Source organism: Bombina bombina, chromosome 7 (assembly GCF_027579735.1).
Source record: "Bombina bombina isolate aBomBom1 chromosome 7, aBomBom1.pri, whole genome shotgun sequence".
In the NCBI taxonomy this organism is placed as follows: domain Eukaryota; kingdom Metazoa; phylum Chordata; class Amphibia; order Anura; family Bombinatoridae; genus Bombina; species Bombina bombina.
Window position 1 is genome coordinate 158,479,988 of NC_069505.1, and position 21,932 is coordinate 158,501,919.

Genomic DNA, 21,932 nt, shown 5'->3' on the forward strand with positions numbered 1-21,932 from the left:
CTGCAGGCAATGGTAATCTTTTAATCCTATTATTGTTTAACTTGTTTATCTTATTGAAAATATTCCAAATAAAAACTATACATTTTTAATACTTAAGATTATATAATAAAACTATATTTATATCTATATTGCTTACATTTTTTAAGATAACTCTTTATCAAAGTGCGCATTTTAGATTGCCTCCGGTACAAGTCGTTATATCTTTTCAGACATTGTTTCCTCGTTCGTTTTTGCCCAGAGACTCTCCTTACTCTTCGCACCATTTCACAGAGAATTCGGTTTCTTGTGTCCTGGTCCAAAGTGAAAATCCCTTTCCTTTTTTTTGGAAAATATTTATCCATAGTGTAAGAAATAATCAATAATTCTCCAATAGAGAACTTCTTGGATCGTGGCATTTTCTAAAAATTATTCAATCTCTACTCACTGACGGGACTATTTTTTTTTTTTAAATGCGCAATTTTCTAAGCTAATACCTATTTTTACAAATAGCACTCAATTTGGATACATATTTTGTAAAATATTATCAAGAATCGTATTTTAGTATACAACTTGATGTTTTTTTTTATCCATTTTAATAACAATGAAACATTGTATAGAACTGCGCCACAACAGCACTATTTTTTGGGCAACATTAACAAATGTTACATGTATCCGTTGATAAGGTGAAATAAAATTAAAGATACATATAACAATGTAATGATATTTAAATTTAATATTGTTATTCATAACAAAATTATCTTTATTTACATGTAAAATTGTTATTAAAAACAAAAATGGAAATCCAGGTATTCCATATGAAAAATAAACTGCGACATATCTTTCCAGAACATCAGACAGTATACGCCCATTTTCATCAACTACATTTAGATACTTTTTTGGAAACCGTTATAAAAGAAAACTTTATTTAGTTTGTATCAACACTTTAGTTATTTTTTGCGCTCTATTGTATCACATTTTTACAATGGCATCTTCCCAAGCTGGAAAGACCAAAAGCGGTAGAAGTATCATGTTCACTCATCGGCAGAATTGTATTTTGGTCGAAGCTGTTATCGAACACTACGATGAAATCATTGGGTACCAAGCAAGAACTGTAAACCCACAGAGAAAGAGAACAATTTGGACACAAATCAGTAGATCTGTTTCAGCTGAAGGAAGTTTTCCTAAGGATGTGCGGGCTTGTCGGAAGAGAGTAACTGATATTAGAAAAAACATAAAGAAAAAGGTTTGCAGGGAAAAGCAATCTGCCAAAGGAACCGGTGGAGGCCCTGGATATAGGGCCGAATTAACGGACTTTGAACAGATGCTTTATGCACGGATGGGTGATGCCGTTGTGGTTGGCCTGGATGTCCCAGCAGACACTATGGATTTTAGAGGTAAGTTAAATGTAAACGACACCCACATTTTGTTGTTCATGATTTAAAAAAAGAGAATGAAAAACTATATATCTTTATTATTGAAATCTATTATGTAATTATTTCGATTCAATAGATATTCCTTTATGGAAAGTATATGTAGATATGCTCACTATCTCTTTAATTTTGTAGATTTCTGCTATTGGATATTAAAATTGTGATTAGTTTACATTTTTATTTGTCAGATAAGGATTATGGAGAAAATGGAGACATGAACTATAATAAAAGTAATCTAGTCAGTGTTATAACTATCTATTGTCTATCGAAATCGATCTAAATATTTGAAATTGTGTTTTTATCTATAATTATTGAAATTTAATACAAGTATATTTATATTATTTAGAGCAAGAAGATGAGGGACGTCAGGAAGAGGAGATTGATGCACAAGAGGATCAACCTTTGGAAAATGAATTCACCTCACAAGACCAAGAACCCTCCACATCCACAGTACAAAGAGAAGAAGGGGAGAGTAAGTTATTTGTAAAAAACAAACAATAGTTGTTATATATTTTAATAATAATTAAAAACCAGATGAGCACTGATGATAACTTGTAGTCTAATGTATATTTTGATTGTATAAATCGATGCAGTTGATATTCTAATATTATTTTTATGTTGTTGTAGGTGTTCGTGCTTTACTACAATCGATGCAGGACAATTCTATATTATTATTCGAGGGTAGGTTGTCTTCTAATTTAATTGTCATGTTAATTTTTTGTTTTTTTAAGAATGTAACCTATTAATAATACATATTTTCCATGTCATACAGAAGATCAGGTTGAAATCAATTTGGAACCTCTGGTTGAGGATTCGGTATGTCCAGAAGATGAGGATGAGACTCAGGTTGAGGGACAAACATCAGAGGGACCAACACCACCAAATCTAGAAACTCCTCAGAATATCATGGTCAATGACTCTGAAGAAGATGAAAGACCAGAACAATTGATAAACCCAGAAGATGTCACAGGCAGGGTAAATGATATCCAAAACCTCACAGACATGGCATTGGGGTTCAGGAATGAGCAAAGTGCATTTTTTAAAGAACTGATCAGATTACAAGAAGAAAGAAATGCAATTTTAAAATCTGATTCAGAATTTAAGAGGGATTATTCCAAAAAGAAATTAGAAATTTTGAATCGAAGATTTCCGACTCAATAATTAATTATTAATATTTCTTGTTTTTGCACTTTAATGTTCCAATTTTTTTTCATGTTGAAAAGTTAAACACTAGAATTTGGTTACAGTTTAAGTTATTTTAGAAAAAATGTTACATGTTTCAGTATTCAAGTTTTTGTAATTACAATAAAAATGTTATTTAAAATACAAAAAAGAATTAAGGCTGTTTGTTTGTTCAAAAATTTTTTATTAAAAGAAGAATTTTTTTTTTTTTTTATTAACAAATAAACACAACTTTTTTTTTTCATCTGTCTGATTATATAACAGTAGTGATGATTGTTATTGTCCAATTTTCAAAAAACTCCTGTGTTATCCGTGGTTTCTGTAATACAATGTTAAAAGATAATTAGCAATCCAGAAATATAATACTAATTCTTTGCCCCACCCCCACCCAAAAAAAAAAAAATTACTTACATGAAAAATATCTCTCAATAATTTCCATACGATTTTGAACACCGGCCCTAGTAGTGTGCCTGTTTAATATTTGTTGGGGGACATAGATGTCATCTGGTTGATCCTCAAGACACAAATCATCTTCGTTAACTTGAGATATTGCAATATTATGTAACATGCAGCATACTAAAATAATGTCATTGCACTTCTCTGGTGAGTATTGCAAGTCTCCCCCTGACCTGTCCAACACACGAAATCTCATCTTCAACACACCGAAGGTTCTCTCGATAGCACTTCTTGTACTACGGTGTGACTCGTTGAATTTGATCTCTGCACGTGTATGGGGCGATGGTACTGGTGTCAGAAGCCAAGGCCTACACGGATAACCACTATCACCTACAAATAAAAAAATTAAAAGAATTATTACATTGGAATAACAATCTATATGCACTTTTAGCAATACAGAAATTAATGAAATAAATAATAACATAAATGAAAAGATCATAAAATTAATTTTCGCAAAAAAAAAGGTCTAAAGTGTATATACATCTAACTAAAAATCTATGTCCTTCAAAGTTGAAAACCAAAATTAAACATAAAAACAATAACAACAAAAAATATGAAGTTAAACTCACCCAATAGCCAACCATGGGGCATATCTCCACGTTCAAACAATGTAAATAATGCTGATTGTTTGAGGATATGGTAATCGTGGCAGGAACCTGGAAATCCTGAACGCACAGCCCAAATTTTGAGGTTGGCATCACAAACAGCCTGAACATTCAGTGAATGGAAGCTTTTTCTATTCCTGTATTGCTCCTCCCTTAAAGCTGGTGGTCTTAAAGCTATGTGTGTGCAATCAATTGCACCAAGAACATTAGGCATACCAGCTACTTGATAAAAAGATGCCTTAACTGTGTGCCATTCTTGCACATTCCTGGGTACAAAAATAAACTTCTTCAGATGTTTCAAAACTGCTTTTAAAACAATTCTTAGATGCCTGCAAAATGAAGGCTGGCTAATGCCCACCACAGCACTAGAGACTGCCTGAAATGAACCAGTTGACAAGAAATGCAAAACTGCTAATAATTTTAAAAGTCCAGGTATCGCCCTTGTTCTTCTTGTCCTAGGGTCTATGTCATTTTGGATCAGAGAGTAAAGATTTATAATACTCTCCCTATTTATACGAAATCTTTGCTTTATCTCCTTATCAGACAATGCCTGTAGTCCACACCGGGGTAAAAAAACTCTAGGCACTCTTTGGCGTCTCCGTATGGGCATATTACCATCATCAAGACGATTTTCACGGCCCCTTGCCAAAGAAATAGCAGCCAACAGCAGAAAATATTCCATCTTCTCTCTCACAAAAAATGAAGTAAATGAAATGTTCTCCTCAGTGGATATGGAGAACTTTGGAGGGCGTAATTGTAGGAGAATATTAGGTTCTCCCATGGCGCAAAATAGTGATAAATATGAAATTTGGCGATCTGTTAGTCGATTTGATGAAAATACGACCGAAAAAGCGCTGTTTTAAGCTTCAATCGGCGCACATGTGCGCCTTGGCGAGATAGAATAGAGTGGTCGGATTTTTCGGTCGAAAATCATTTTTTTTGGTCGTATTTTGTTTTAATACATAGGAGAGAATTTACGCCGGCGTATTTATAGGCGTAAATGTAGGAGAATTGCAATGATAAATGGAGCCCATAATGTTGTAGGAATCTGTCTATGCACTGGGACAGATTAGAGTTTATGGACCCTATGCCCCATATTATGGACCTCCCCGGTGGATTGATCAGATCTTTATGGATCTTTGGAAATCTGGGACAGAGAAAGTCATACTCTTTTTTTATGTATTATTCCCTGTTTTCGTGCATCTTTAAGCATATTTGTTAGTCTAATCAATATTTTTTTTGTTGGATCTAATTTCATTTCCTTATATGTGTCTTTATCGTTTAGCAATCTATTGGCTTTATTGACATATTTCACTGTGTCTAAAACAACTACTCCTCCTCCCTTATCAGCTGCCTTAATTGTCAGATCTTTATTATTTTGTCGATTTCTAATTATTTCATTCTCCTTTCTTGTCATATTTCTTCAAGTATATTTGTTAGATTTTATTTTTGATATATCTTTCTGTACCATTTTTTCAAATAGTTCTAGGTTCCTACCCTTTTCATTTAAAGGGTAAAACCTTGACTTTAATTTTAGGTCAGTGTGTTTTATCTCCGGAGTGGTTTTATCTTCATTACTGTATGTTTTGATCTGAGTAATATTTCTTTCTACAGGATTTTTTGCAAAGAATCTTTTTAAGGTAAGTTTTCTGAGATATTTTGTGTTATAAAATGATTAATAAACATACAGATACAGCAGAATAATCCCCAGTCGCAATAGTGGATACAAAGTGAATCAGTATAGGGATTAGAATTAAAATGAAAATAACATTGGATGGCAAATGATTAAACATTGGAGCAATTTCCTAAAAAAGAATAAAAATAAGAAACATATGCAAAATAACAGGATTGATCGCAAATTTTAAGAATTACACACCAATATTTCTCTTACAAATAACATTGCAATTTAAAACATATCAAGAGGGAAAATCAACACAATAACAATGCACTAGTTATAAAAGGAGTGGTCAGTAGACAATACATGTTATATATATTGTACTCTATCAAAATCACATTCCTAATTGTTAGCGTGCATATAAGTGTGTTTAAAGTATATCCCTATAATTTATGAGTCTTGGTTAAACAATAAAAGATAACCAGCTTATATTGTACAAAAGGGTGCACATTTATGCCCCATTAAACATGTTCACTTTCACAGTTGAAGCAAACATATTTCCACTCTTAAAGAGTTAACTAAAACTCATGTAATATGAGAAGCTCTCACAGCATTCTCAAGTGGATAGCAAAGGGGTATAGAGACATTCAGCATGGGAGTTTAATTTTTTTAATTATCCTATCAGAGTATGGTGGGTATTTTAAAAGGGTTCATTCTAAGCAGTATCCTTAAACTATGACTATGGCTAATGTCGAAACGCGTTAGAAGGATCAACATTACACTCCTACCTGAATGATGTGTTCATACTTTGAATTGTTTTTTTATGAACCTGCATATCGCAAAAATTAAAAGATAAGTTTTACTAAAGGATCAGCCTGGTGCTCCTAATCTTTTCTTCATTCGATACTTGGTTCAGGGGAAAGTGAGCACAGGCTATCAGGTCACGTATCAGACCCTAGGAGGCTGTCATTTTTGCACCGGGTGAGAAGGACGCAAGGTACAGTGACGTCATCAGAGATCGCCAAAGGTCGACGGAGGGATTAGAGGAAACTTGCAGGCAGCGACAAACAAACATCTTGTTTGGAGCACCTGTGCATCATCGCAAGTTAACTGCCCAGAAAGTGCAACTCCTGTGGACCGACCGGAACGACAGGGACATCTCTACAGACAACCTCACAGCCTACTGGTAAGGCTTTAGCGCTATAAGCGCATTTCTACTCATTTGTCTATTTTTTTTTTTTTTTAGACCCATTGCTGAATAGACTTACTATTGAGGAAGGGACTAATACATGCTGTGGTGACCCCTAACCATACAGCCTTCTAGAACTTGCTAGCATATTGAAACGATCCTTTAAGTTCTGAGACTTGCATCCATAACTTTACACAAACTGTTGACATCTGATGAATAAATCTTGGAGTACCTGTGTATCCTGTCACTTGTATTACCTTTGTATCCTGCTACCTGCGATCAGTAAGCTGGATGGCTGGGAAGTTCCAGCTTGCTATTAGAGGACCTGGAGGTGCTCTCTTTTTGTGAGTATTCTGTACACTATTTCATACCCCTTTTGACTGTTCTAGGCAATTTTGTTGCTCTTGTTTCCTTTGTATTTTACTTTCATATTAGTCTGTGATTAGTAGAGATGTGCATTTATTTTGCAACAAATGCTAATTTTTTACCGAAACAGGGATATTAATTTTGTTCCCACAAATAGAATAATCAAACGAATGCACCTAAAATTGAAAGAAAATTAATAAATACTGATGAAATTCGTCAGTATTAATTTGTTTCCTTTAAATGGTTAAATACTTACCTTTAGCGTGTGCTAGAGAGCTGTGCTAACCCATTCCTCTTCTTCATAGAGCCCCGACCCCGCTAGTAGAAGACTTAGCGTGGCCTGCAATAAAGAAGAAGGTATTGTAAACTCTCATTTTGTATAATGACAACCCATTTTTTACCTTCTCCAACATCTTCAAACAGCCTAATTGAACATAAGTCGTCCTAGAAAATGATTAACTAAGGAAAATAAAACAACAATGCAATACACATTCATTATTTTATCGGTTTAACTGTAAATTACATCTGAATATTATTTAAGTTCCACTCTTGCCAGAGAGGCTGGGGATCCATTATTCTTAAATATGGGGAAATGTACCTAAGCTTGCAACATTCTACACAGTGATTGGTTAATTCAGAGCACAAGCTCATTTACATCTGTTCCTGGCTGGTCACAGGACAGAAGTACAGGAAAATACATTCCACCAGGATTTTCAAATGGTGCATCGCTGAACTGTTCCCGATTTTGAAACAAAACAACAGTTATAAATTATCTTTAAAATGTATTTTGTAATGCAGTGCTTAATTACCAAATCGTGCTATGCACTTAATGCCCCTCTAATAGGTATATGCTTTACATATGTGTGACAGCAGATCAATGAGATAGGAGCACAAGAGTGACTGTAACATACGTTTACAGCAATAATCAGAAGCCAAGAGTAAATGAGAAGCAACCAACAAATAAACATAGATTTCTCTGCAGAGGAAGACATTTAATGAATAGGACATAGTGTCTGCTGATGTCCCAGATAAATAGGATGGACTGCAACAGAATTTGCTGTTTATATTCAGAGGATCTTTAGTGGACAATGAGAATAAGATGAGAGTGTACTTCTAGAATCTTTTAGCTGATCTGCAGACAACACCTTAGTTCCAATAACTGTCATAGGAAGGAGTCTTGGCATTTACACCAGTGACATCACTAGGGTTGGAGGTTGCTAGGGGCTATAGCCCTGAGCTTGAGTGTTTACATTTCTGAATTTGTACTAGAGCTTTTTAGCCTTAACAGGATTGATGTGTCAAGAATGCCACAACAAGTTCCTTTAATTAGAAATATAGGGGCCGATTTAACAAGGGCTGAATGGCCCTTAATGTAACTTCAGGCTCGCTGGAAACAGGATTTAAGAAGCAGCGGTTTTAAAACCGCTGCTCCTTAACTCGTACGCCTCCTCTGAGATGGCGAACATCAATCCGCCCGATCGCATACGATCGGGTTGATTGACACACTGATTGGTCGCAAATCTGCAGGGGGCGGCATTGCACAAGTAGTTCAACAGAACTGCTTGTGCAAGTATAATGCTGGATTAGATAAATTGAGGCGCTGGTCTTCAATATTATGGTGCACACTGAAGAAAGAAAACTTGACTTGTGATTTGCAGAAGTTAACAACAAAATAATGTGCAGTATACTCACTCCGAAAATTTCAGAGTTCAGCTTCTTCATAAGGATCTATATCCTGGTTTTCCCATGATGTGCTTTAGTATCTATAAATAATGGAAATTACATCCGAGTGATTCGGAATCCGGCTCCTCAAAGATAGTTGGTAACTTTAGAATACTTCCAAAAAAGGCAGCAAAAATACTTGTTGTATCAAACAAATATTTATTAAAACGTATTAAAAAGCTCTTTTTCAGCTTGGCTCTACGCGTTTCAACGACTAAATCGTCTTTTTCAAGAGCAGTAAAAAACAATTGGAAATGCTGCCTTAGGAGTATTTACAGGTGTATTTATACAGGTAATCAATGTTCCTGTTCCGGTGACAAACACCGGAATAGGACTCACAAATAAAACATTTTATTTTTATTTTTATCCCCATCCGATTGTGTTTTGAGAGTAATGCATTTTTTATATATATATGCTTAAGCTATTTCGCTCAGAATCTCAATAATTTGCCAAATCGGATCGGTATAAACAAATTGAACGTTATTTGACCAATCACAATGAAAATAATATGGAAGTTCCCTTTCGAGTCCCGAATTTGTGCAGTTCCCTTTCAGGTCCGCCAAAGGATGCGTTGTCATGTATTCCAATTCATCCAATCGAATGGCGAGCGTTGTTCATGATACTTTGTGTGTGAAAATCTGTTTCCTGGTTTGTCCGGACAGTTCTATATCACATGTCCCGAATTGGCCAATCTCTTTGTGAGAGATGTTTTCGCCATATTCTTGTGATAGCCGATATTCTGAATTTCTTCTAAGGGGTATGTAATGGAAAGTGCAGGTCACTTTGGGTCATATATATTTCAAATACAGAAACGATTACAGTGAAATCCCTTCTTGGGAAAAAAACTTTTCATACCTTTGGATGGATTGTCTAACATTTTAATAACTAGAGCTAACAATATTGTATCTAAAATTGAATAATAATAAAAATTAAAATAAAATTAAATTAAAATGAGATAAAATTATGATGAAATAAAATAAACTACTCATAATATTGGAATAATAAAATAAAAGTGGTTTAGTCTCCTTTATAAGAAGGACTCAAACATAGATTTAAACATTTGGACATTTTGATACATTTTCATTCTACATCAAACAAATATCTACATCCTTGCATATAATAAAATTTATGTATATATAAAATAAATGATTAAATACAAATAAATGCATAATATAAATGTGGGTGTGTAATTTCTCTATATTGATTTTCTCTATATTGAATTAGATGAATGCAGCCACTCTAATATCTTTATTTAAACCATAGTGTCCATATGTTTTTAGTGTGTGTATCCACCATAGTTCTCTTTTGTTAAGTTCTTTTTCTATCTCCCCCCCTCTCCAATGTAATGAAACTTTTTCTATTCCAATCCATGATAGATGTTTTTTGTCATATAGTGGACAATTATTATAATGTAAAGGGACACCGTGATCTTCTTTCTCCTTTTTAATTTTGTTAAGGTGCTCTAGTATACGTGTCTTTACAAACCTTGAGGTTTGACCTAAATACTGAATCTGGCAATTACACTGAAGTAAGTAAATTATATTTTTGGTTTTACAACTAATAAAATCTTTTATTGTATAGGATTTGCCTGTTACAGAGGAAGTGAATGTCTTGTATGTTTTCTTAGTGTGATTGCATGCTTTGCAATGCCCACATGTATAAAATCCTGTTAGATTTGCAATTTGAATGGGTTTTGGAGGCTTCATCCCTTTGATAAGGGAAGGGGTTAGTTTCTGTTTAAAATTTGTTCCCTTTCTAAAGGTTATTATTGGTTTATTAGGAATGATATTATTCAAATATTCATCATTTTTAAGAACATTCCAATGTTGATTTATGATATTTTTAATCTGTTTATGTCCACTATTGTATGTGGTAATAAACCTTGGGAAATTTGAATTATTTATAACGTCTTTTTTGGTATTTGAAATTAAAGAATCCCGATTCCTATTTTCCACTTCAACCCTATCTTGTTCTAAAATATTACTGTCATAACCTTTATGTTCAAATCTTTCTTTGATTATTTTAGATTGAGTGTTAAAGTCATCTATGGTATCACAATTCCTTCTTATACGAAGGAATTGCCCTTTGGGGATAGCTTTTAGCCAAGTTGGGTGATGTTCACTATCTCTTCTGATGTAAGTGTTCATATCGCAACTTTTTAAAAAAAAAAAGATACACTTAGCAGAAATCAAGAAAACCCTCCACCAAATAGGGACTCAAGAACTTATTTCAAAAACACTTCCACTTTCTATCCTAGTCATTGTAAAGGTCCAAACATAGAAGTATTTGGCAAATTAATTCTAAAAGACATAGAAAAAATTGAATCAAAACCTAAATATTTCAATTTAAACAAACAAGAAAATGAGATTTACAAAAATTTAAACAAAAGAGAAGACATCATCATTAAGGAGGCAGATAAGGGGGGAAGTATAGTAGTAATGGACCGTAGCTACTACATGGAGGAAGCTAATAGAATCCTATCAGATAAAAAGACCTATCAACTTTTGAAAAATAATCCAAAAAGAATATTCACTTCAGAACTAAATGAAATTTTGTTACAAGCTCTAGACAGAGACATTATTTCCCAGGATGAATTCATGTTTCTAAATAAAACAGAATACAAGACTCCTATTTTTTACTTCATCCCTAAATTACATAAAGATCCACTTAGACCCCCAGGGAGTCCTATAATTAGTGGGATAGATTCCCTGACATGTAATCTATCGGCCTTCATAGATCATTTGTTGCAACCTTATGCCCAAACAGCAAGATCATACCTTAAAGACACAAAACAGGTACTCAGCATACTCAAAGATACAAAATGGGAATCAGGCTATTCATGGCTAACAATGGATGTAACATCTCTATATTCTATTATTGACCATATAAAAAGGTATAGCAGCCATAAAATGGAAACTTGAACAAGATGACAATCTATCCACCGCATTATTAGAATTCATTTTAATATCAATAGAATTCATATTAAAGCATAACTTTTTTTGGTTTGATAACAAACAGTATCTTCAGATATGTGGCACCGCCATGGGCACCAGGTTCGCCCCAAGCTACGCCAACATTTACATGGACCACTTTGAACACACTTTTGTATGGTCATGTGGCGTGGCTGGGGCGGGCCTGGTGTCCTGGCGGCGGTACATAGATGATGTCTTATGTATCTGGAATAAAGATGAGGAGGCATCAAAAAACTTTGTTTACCACTTAAATGAAAACAATATGGGCATAATATTAACACCAGAATTCAATAAAACCCAAATTAATTTTTTAGATTTAACAATTTTTGTAGAAGCAGGAAATATACACACCAAAACCCTTTTTTAAAAGTTGCGATATGAACACTTACATAAGAAGAGATAGTGAACATCACCCAACTTGGCTAAAAGCTATCCCCAAAGGGCAATTCCTTCGTATAAGAAGGAATTGTGATACCATAGATGACTTTAACACTCAATCTAAAATAATCAAAGAAAGATTTGAACATAAAGTTTATGACAGTAATATTTTAGAACAAGATAGGGTTGAAGTGGAAAATAGGAATCGGGATTCTTTAATTTCAAATACCAAAAAATACGTTATAAATAATTCAAATTTCCCAAGGTTTATTACCACATACAACAGTGGACATAAACAGATTAAACATATCATAAATCAACATTGGAATGTTCTTAAAAATGATGAATATTTGAATAATATCATTCCTAATAAACCAATAATAACCTTTAGAAAGGGAACAAATTTTAAACAGAAACAAGCTCCTTCCCTTATCAAAGGGATGAAGCCTCCAAAACCCATTCAAATTGCAAATCTAACAGGATTTTATACATGTGGGCATTGCAAAGCATGCAATCACACTAAGAAAACATACAAGACATTCACTTCCTCTGTAACAGGCAAATCCTATACAATAAAAGATTTTATTAGTTGTAAAACCAAAAATATAATTTACTTACTTCAGTGTAATTGCCAGATTCAGTATTTAGGTCAAACCTCAAGGTTTGTAAAGACACGTATACTAGAGCACCTTAACAAAATTGAAAAGGAGAAAGAAGATCACGGTGTCCCTTTACATTATAATAATTGTCCACTATATGACAAAAAACATCTATCATGGATTTGAATAGAAAAAGTTTCATTACATTGGAGAGGGGGGGGAGATAGAAAAAGAACTTAACAAAAGAGAACTATGGTGGATACACACACTAAAAACATATGGACACTATGGTTTAAATAAAGATATTAGAGTGGCTGCATTCATGTAATTCAATATAGAGAAACTCAATATAGAGAAATTACACACCCACATTTATATTATGCATTTATTTGTATTTAATCATTTATTTTATATATACATAAATTTTATTATATGCAAGGATGTAGATATTTGTTTGATGTAGAATGAAAATGTATCAAAATGTCCAAATGTTTAAATCTATGTTTGAGTCCTTCTTATAAAGGAGACTAAACCACTTTTATTTTATTATTCCAATATTATGAGTAGTTTATTTTATTTCATCATAATTTTATCTCATTTTAATTTAATTTAATTTTAATTTTTATTTTTATTATTATTCAATTTTTTTTCCCAAGAAGGGATTTCACTGTAATGGTTTCTGTATTTGAAATATATATGACCCAAAGTGACCTGCACTTTCCATTACATACCCCTTAGAAGAAATTCAGAATATCGGCTATCACAAGAATATGGCGAAAACATCACTCACAAAGAGATTGGCCAATTCGGGACATGTGATATAGAACTGTCCGGACAAACCAGGAAACAGATTTTCACACACAAAGTATCTGGAACAACGCTCGCCATCCGATTGGTTGAATTGGAACACATGACAACGCATCCTTTGGCGGACCTGAAAGGGAACTGCACAAATTCGGGACTCGAAAGGGAACTTCCATATTATTTTCATTGTGATTGGTCAAATAACGTTCAATTTGTTTATACCGATCCGATTTGGCAAATTATTGAGATTCTGAGCGAAATAGCTTAAGCATATATATAAAAAATGCATTACTCTCAAAACACAATCGGATGGGGATAAAAATAAAAATAAAATGTTTTATTTGTGAGTCCTATTCCGGTGTTTGTCACCGGAACAGGAACATTGATTACCTGTATAAATACACCTGTAAATACTCCTAAGGCAGCATTTCCAATTGTTTTTTACTGCTCTTGAAAAAGACGATTTAGTCGTTGAAACGCGTAGAGCCAAGCTGAAAAAGAGCTTTTTAATACGTTTTAATAAATATTTGTTTGATACAACAAGTATTTTTGCTGCCTTTTTTGGAAGTATTCTAAAGTTACCAACTATCTTTGAGGAGCCGGATTCCGAATCACTCGGATGTAATTTCCATTATTTATAGATACTAAAGCACATCATGGGAAAACCAGGATATAGATCCTTATGAAGAAGCTGAACTCTGAAATTTTCAGAGTGAGTATACTGCACATTATTTTGTTGTTAACTTCTGCAAATCACAAGTCAAGTTTTCTTTCTTCAGTGTGCACCATAATATTGAAGACCAGCGCCTTTATTTATCTAATCCATATTCTACTGACAGTCCTGTTGGGAGAGACTGTTAGAAGGCTGCGGTCACCTAAGAGGGGAGTATTGTGCTCTATTCTAGTCATTCTGTACATTGTGTTATTAACATCTAACATATCTGTATAGTGTTTGTAATTAGCAAGTATAATGCTGTCTGCATTTATCGATGTGCGGCGGACATGATCTTTTTTTTCTTTTTTTTTTCTTTGTAATCTAATTGCATTTGCCTGCCTGCCAGCCTGTGTGTCAGGCTCACAGCATATACTGTGCCTACTTGCTCAGTGCCACCACTCATATCTGTTGTAACATTAGTGTAAATTTAAAAAAAAAAAAACTTTTACATCAGTCTGCTAGTGTAATCTAATTTCAGTTGCCAGGCCAACCTGCCACTGCAAATCTAACAGGATTTTATACATGCGAGCATTGCAAAGCATGCAATCACACTAAGAAAACATACAAGACATTCACTTCCTCTGTAACAGGCAAATCCTATACAATAAAAGATTTTATTAGTTGTAAAACCAAAAATATAATTTACTTACTTCAGTGTAATTGCCAGATTCAGTATTTAGGTCAAACCTCAAGGTTTGTAAAGACACGTATACTAGAGCACCTTAACAAAATTGAAAAGGAGAAAGAAGATCACGGTGTCCCTTTACATTATAATAATTGTCCACTATATGACAAAAAACATCTATCGTGGATTTGAATAGAAAAAGTTTCATTACATTGGAGAGGGGGGGAGATAGAAAAAGAACTTAACAAAAGAGAACTATGGTGGATACACACACTAAAAACATATGGACACTATGGTTTAAATAAAGATATTAGAGTGGCTGCATTCATTTAATTCAATATAGAGAAACTCAATATAGAGAAATTACACACCCACATTTATATTATGCATTTATTTGTATTTAATCATTTATTTTATATATATACATAAATTTTATTATATGCAAGGATGTAGATATTTGTTTGATGTAGAATGAAAATGTATCAAAATGTCCAAATGTTTAAATCTATGTTTGAGTCCTTCTTATAAAGGAGACTAAACCACTTTTATTTTATTATTCCAATATTATGAGTAGTTTATTTTATTTCATCATAATTTTATCTCATTTTAATTTAATTTAATTTTAATTTTTATTTTTATTATTATTCAATTTTTTTTCCCAAGAAGGGATTTCACTGTAATCGTTTCTGTATTTGAAATATATATGACCCAAAGTGACCTGCACTTTCCATTACATACCCCTTAGAAGAAATTCAGAATATCGGCTATCACAAGAATATGGTGAAAACATCACTCACAAAGAGATTTGCCAATTCGGGACATGTGATATAGAACTGTCCGGACAAACCAGGAAACAGATTTTCACACACAAAGTATCTGGAACAACGCTCGCCATCTGATTGGTTGAATTGGAACACATGACAACGCATCCTTTGGCGGACCTGAAAGGGAACTGCACAAATTCGGGACTCGAAAGGGAACTTCCATATTATTTTCATTGTGATTGGTCAAATAACGTTCAATTTGTTTATACCGATCCGATTTGGCAAATTATTGAGATTCTGAGCGAAATAGCTTAAGCATATATATAAAAAATGCATTACTCTCAAAACACAATCGGATGGGGATAAAAATAAAAATAAAATGTTTTATTTGTGAGTCCTATTCCGGTGTTTGTCACCGGAACAGGAACATTGATTACCTGTATAAATACACCTGTAAATACTCCTAAGGCAGCATTTCCAATTGTTTTTTCTGCTCTTGAAAAAGACGATTTAGTCGTTGAAACGCGTAGAGCCAAGCTGAAAAAGAGCTTTTTAATACGTTTTAATAAATATTTGTTTGATACAACAAGTATTTTTGCTGCCTTTTTTGGAAGTATTCTAAAGTTACCAACTATCTTTGAGGAGCCGGATTCCGAATCACTCGGATGTAATTTCCATTATTTATAGATACTAAAGCACATCATGGGAAAACCAGGATATAGATCCTTATGAAGAAGCTGAACTCTGAAATTTTCAGAGTGAGTATACTGCACATTATTTTGTTGTTAACTTCTGCAAATCACAAGTCAAGTTTTCTTTCTTCAGTGTGCACCATAATATTGAAGACCAGCGCCTTTATTTATCTAATCCATATTCTACTCACAGTCCTGTTGGGAGAGACTGTTAGAAGGCTGCGGTCACCTAAGAGGGGAGTATTGTGCTCTATTCTAGTCATTCTGTACATTGTGTTATTAACATCTAACATATCTGTATAGTGTTTGTAATTAGCAAGTATAATGCTGTCTGCATTTATCGATGTGCTGCGGACATGATCTTTTTTTTCTTTTTTTTTTCTTTGTAATCTAATTGCATTTGCCTGCCTGCCAGCCTGTGTGTCAGGCTCACAGCATATACTGTGCCTACTTGCTCAGTGCCACCACTCATATCTGTTGTAACATTAGTGTAAATTTAAAAAAAAAAACTTTTACATCAGTCTGCTAGTGTAATCTAATTTGAGTTGCCAGGCCAACCTGCCACTGCCAGCCTGTGTGTCAGGTTCACAGCATATACTGTGCCTACTTGCTCAGTGCCACCACTCATATCTGGTGTAACATTAGTGTAAATAAAAAAAAAAAAACTTTTACATCAGTCTGCTAGTGTAATCTAATTTCAGTTGCCAGGCCAGCCTGCCACTGCCAGCCTGTGTGTCAGGCTCACAGCATATACTGTGCCTACTTGCTCAGTGCCACCACCAGTCATATCTGGTGTAACAGTAGTGTAAATTTAAAAAAAAAAAAACTTTTACATCAGTCTGCTAGTGTAATCTAATAGCAGTTGCCTGCCTGCCACTTCCAGCCTGTGTGTCAGGCTCACAGCATATACTGTGCCTACTTGCTCAGTGCCACACCTCATATCTGGTGTAACATTAGTGTAAATTAAAAAAAAAAAAACTTTTACATCAGTCTGCTAGTGTAATCTAATTTCAGTTGCCAGGCCAGCCTGCCACTGCCAGCCTGTGTGTCAGGCTCACAGCATATACTGTGCCTTCTTTCTCAGTGCCACCACCAGTCATATCTGGTGTAACAGTAGTGTAAAAATTTTTTAAAAAAAACTTTTACATCAGTCTGCTAGTGTAATCTAATTGCAGGTGCCAGGCCAGCCTGCCACTGCCAGCGTGTGTGTCAGGCTCACAGCGTATACTGTGCCCACTTGCCCAGTGCCACCACTCATATTATCTTGTTTAATAGTAGTGTAAGTGTACATTTAAAAATAAAAAAACTATTTTGACTGTGAAACATCAGTCTGCTTTTTTGTGTCAGGCTCACAGCGTATACTGTGCCCACTTGTCCAGTGCCACCACTCATATTATCTTGTGTAATAGTAGTGTAGGTGTACATTTTAAAAATAAAAAAACTATTTTCACTGTGAAACATCAGTCTGCTTTTTTGTGTCAGGCTCACAGCGTATACTGTGCCCACTTGTCCAGTGCCACCACTCTTATTATCTTGTTTAATAGTAGTGTAAGTGTACATTTTAAAAATAAAAAAACTATTTTGACTGTGAAACATCAGTCTGCTTTTTTGTGTCAGGCTCACAGCATAGACTGTGCCCACTTGTCCAGTGCCACCACTCATATTATCTTGTTTAATAGTAGTGTAAGTGTACATTTTAAAAATAAAAAAAACTATTTTGACTGTGAAACATCAGTCTGCTTTTTTGTGTCAGGCTCACAGCGTATACTGTGTCCACTTTTCCAGTGCCACCACTCATATTATCTTGTTTAATAGTAGAGTAAGTGTACATTTTAAAAATAAAAAAACTATTTTGACTTTGAAACATCAGTCTGCTTTTTTGTGTCAGGCTCACAGCGTATACTGTGCCCACTTGCCCAGTGCCACCACTCATATTATCTTGTTTAATAGTAGTGCACTGTCAGTGAGCATTTAAAAAAAAATAAAAAAATTTTTGACTGTGAAACATCAGTCAGGCTCACAGCGTATACTGTGCCCACTCACAGTAGCTTGCACGCATAGTAGCACTAATCGGAAAAAAAAATGACAGGCAGAGGCAGGCCAACCTGCAGGGGCCGTCGTGGTCTTGGTGCTGTGATTCCCTTTGGCCATAGAATAATGCCCAGTGTTAGGCCACGTACCATGAACACGAAAAGTTCTGATGAAATAGTTGACTTTGTAACACAGGACACCCAATCTTCTACAGCTTCCACTCGTAACCTTGACGCACCATCCTCCTTCTCTAGCTTAGCTTCGGGCACCTCTCAACTTACCACTCGCCTGCCGCCACCACCGACACTAGCACCACAGTCGCCTCACTTGATCTGTCAGAGGAGTTATGTACACCTCAGTGTGAAGAAATGAGTGATGCGCAACCATCATTGACAGAGGATGTAGATAACTGTGATATGTCTCAGTCAGGCAGTATTACAGACATGGACGACGCACGGTGTGATGATGATGATGATGTTGTACCCGCCGTTGCTTCCGTTGTTGAGTTGTCAGATACAAGTGAAGGGGTTGATGATGACGATGCATCAGTGGATGTCACGTGGGCGCCCGGTAGAAGAGAAGAAGAACAGGGGGAAAGTTCAGATGGGGAGACAGAGAGGAGCAGGAGGAGGAGACGAGTTGGAAGCAGGGGGAGGTCGTTGCAAGGAGCTAGTGGCACAGTCAGACAGCATGCATCGGCACCCGGGGTCAGCCAGACAGCACGCCAATCAACGCATGCTGTTGCCACCACCAGAATGCCGTCATCGCAGAGCTCAGCAGTGTGGCATTTTTTTTATGTGTCTACCTCTGACAACAGCAATGCCATTTGCAACCTGTGCCAAAAGAAACTGAGTCGTGGGAAGTCCAACACCCACCTAGGTACAACTGCTTTGTGAAGGCACATGATCTCACATCACAAACGCCTATGGGATGAACACATGAGGACAAGCAGCACACAAACTCAAAGCCGTCATCCTCCTCCTGGTCCAGCATCTTCAGCCACGTCAACCACTGCTGTGCTCCTTGCCCCCTCTCAACCATCCGCCAATCCGTCTCTCTTCCGGAGCAGTTCCTGCTCATCTGCCCACAGTCAGGTGTCTGTCAAGGACATTTTTGAGCGTAAGAAGCCAATGTCACCAAGTCACCCACTTGCCCGGCGTCTGACAGCTGGCTTGTCTGAACTCTTAGCCCGCCAGCTTTTACCATACAAGCTGGTGGAGTCTGAGGCGTTCAAAAAATTTGTAGCTATTGGGACACCACAGTGGAAGGTACCCGGCCGAAATTTCTTTGCACAAAAGGCAATCCCCAACCTGTACTCGATTGTGCGAAAGGAAGTAATGGCATGTCTGGCACACAGTGTTGGGGCAAGGGTCCATCTGACCACTGATAGCTGGTCTGCAAAGCATGGTCAGGGCAGGTATATCACCTACACTGTGCATTGGGTAAACCTGCTGACGGCTGCCAAGCATGGAATGCGTGGCTCTGCAGAGGAGTTGGTGACACCGCCACGACTTGCAGGCAGGCCTGCTGCCACCTCCTCTACTCCTCCTACTCCATCCTCTTCCATAACCTCCTCGGCTGAGTCCTCTTCTGCTGCTGCATCTTGCTCCACATCAACGGCACCCCCCCAGCTCTCCAGGTACTATTCCACATCCCGGATATGGCAGTGTCACACCGTCTTGGGGTTGACTTGCCTGAAAGCAGAGAGTCACACCGCAGCAGCACTCCTGTCCACCCTGAATGCACAGGTGGATCAGTGGCTGACTCCGCAGCAACTGGAGATCGGCAAAGTGGTTTCTGACAACGGAAGTAATTTGGTGGCGGCATTGAAATTGGGCAAGTTGACACATGTGCCGTGCATGGCACATGTGTGTAATCTGATTGTACAACGCTTTGTGCATAAGTACCCAGGCTTACAGGACGTCCTGAAGCAGGCCAGGAAGGTGTGTGGTCATTTCAGGCATTCCTACATGGCCATGGCGCACTTGTCAGATATCCAGCGGCAAAACAACCTGCCAGTGAGGCGCTTGATTTGCGACAGCCCGGCACGTTGGAATTCAACACTCCTAATGTTCGACCGCCTGCTCGAACAAGAAAAAGCCGTTAACGAGTATTTGTATGACCGGGGTGCTAGGACAGCCTCTGGGGAGCCGGGAATTTTTTTGCCACGTTACTGGACGCTCATGCGTCCTTTTGAGGAGGTGACAAACCTAGTCAGTCGCACCGAAGGCACCATCAGCGACATCATACCATTTGTTTTCTTCCTGGAGCGTGCCCTGCGAAGAGTGCTGGATCAGGCCATAGATGAGCGTGAAGAGGAAGAGGAAGATTTGTGGTCACCATCACCACCAGAAACAGCCTTATCAGCATCGCTTGCTGGACCAGCAGCAACGCAGGAAGAGGATTGTGAGGAAGATACCTTCAGTGAGATCAGTGAGGACGAGGAACGGGACATGAGTAGCTCGGCATCCAACCTTGTGCAAATGGGGTCTTTCATGCTGTCCTGCCTGTTGAGGGACACTCGTATAAAAAAGCTGAAGGAGAACGAACTGTACTGGGTGTCCACGCTACTAGACCCCCGGTATAAGCATAAAGTGCTTGAAATGTTACAGAATTCCCGCAAGTCGGAAAGAATGGAGCAGTTAAAAAATAAATTAAAAAGTATGCTTTACACAGCATATAAGGGTGATGTCACAGCACAACGGGAATCTAACAGGGGAAGAAATGAAAGTAATACTCCTCCTCCCACGACCACGCCGGCAAGGACAGGACGCTTTACAGACGTGTTGTTGATGGAGGACATGCGGACCTTTTTAACTCCTATGCATTGCCCTTCGGGGTCCAGCTTCAGAGAACGACTCAACCGACAGGTAGCAGACTACCTCACCTTAACTGCAGATCTCGACACTCTGAGGAGCGATGAACCCCTTGACTACTGGATGTGCAGGCTTGACCTGTGGCCTGAGCTATCCCAATTTGCCATAGAACTTCTGGCCTGCCCCGCTTCAAGTGTCCTGTCGCAAAGGACCTTCAGTGCAGCAGGAGGTATTGTCACTGAGAAGTGAAGTCGCAAAAGGTAAAAAAAGTCTTGATTACCTCACCTTTATTAAGATGAATGAGGGATGGATCCCGAAGGGACTGACATTGGGCGATACATTCGAGTAAAAAAGGCCTGATGAGATGAGCTGCCTTGGGCTAAAAATGGTCCACACGCTGCTGTATTTTATCTCTGAATGCAGGATGACTTGCGTTACTTATCCGCCACCAACTAGGGTTCAAGCAGCCATGTTTTAGGGCACTTTCTGCCAGGGAAACAAACATCAATTTTTCTGGCCACTGCTACAGCAGCGTCTGCAACAATACCTAATTTTTCAGGCATGTGTACATGCCAAATTTTTCTGGCCTCTGGTGCTGCACTGTGGCTTCAAAAATCAAACAACAAAAAAGGCACATAACAGGGATTAAACTGATTGTCAGCCGCTCTGGAATCAATCCGGGATGTAACCCAACTGCTAGCGTGAATTGAAAAGCACACGCTAGCACACTGAGAAATATCCAGGACGTGACCCACTCAGGAAGCAGATTAGAAGATAACAAAAATGAATATTGTTCCAGAATGCAGGAAAGCCACAAAGGATAAAACGTCCCTTTAAGTAGTAAAAAGAACAAAAAGGAAATGCTCTTACTTGAAGCTTCTGAAACAGGTCCTCTTTAACAGGCTTGTAAAACAAAGGAAAAGTTCTCTTTTGCAGCTTATAAAAGTAAAAGTTCCTTTTAAGCAGGTGTATAACAAACAGAAAGGTAAAGT

At 36.9% G+C, this 21,932-nt stretch overlaps 1 long non-coding RNA gene across 1 annotated transcript; it reads left to right on the forward strand.

The window, feature by feature from the left end:
• The first annotated feature begins 6,754 nt into the window (after positions 1 to 6,754).
• On the forward strand, positions 6,755 to 15,434 carry LOC128635803 (uncharacterized). The gene is made up of 3 exons (XR_008398591.1): positions 6,755 to 6,800; positions 7,128 to 7,179; positions 15,383 to 15,434. It is a non-coding gene; the product is annotated as an uncharacterized LOC128635803 (long non-coding RNA).
• The last annotated feature ends 6,498 nt before the right edge of the window (positions 15,435 to 21,932 follow it).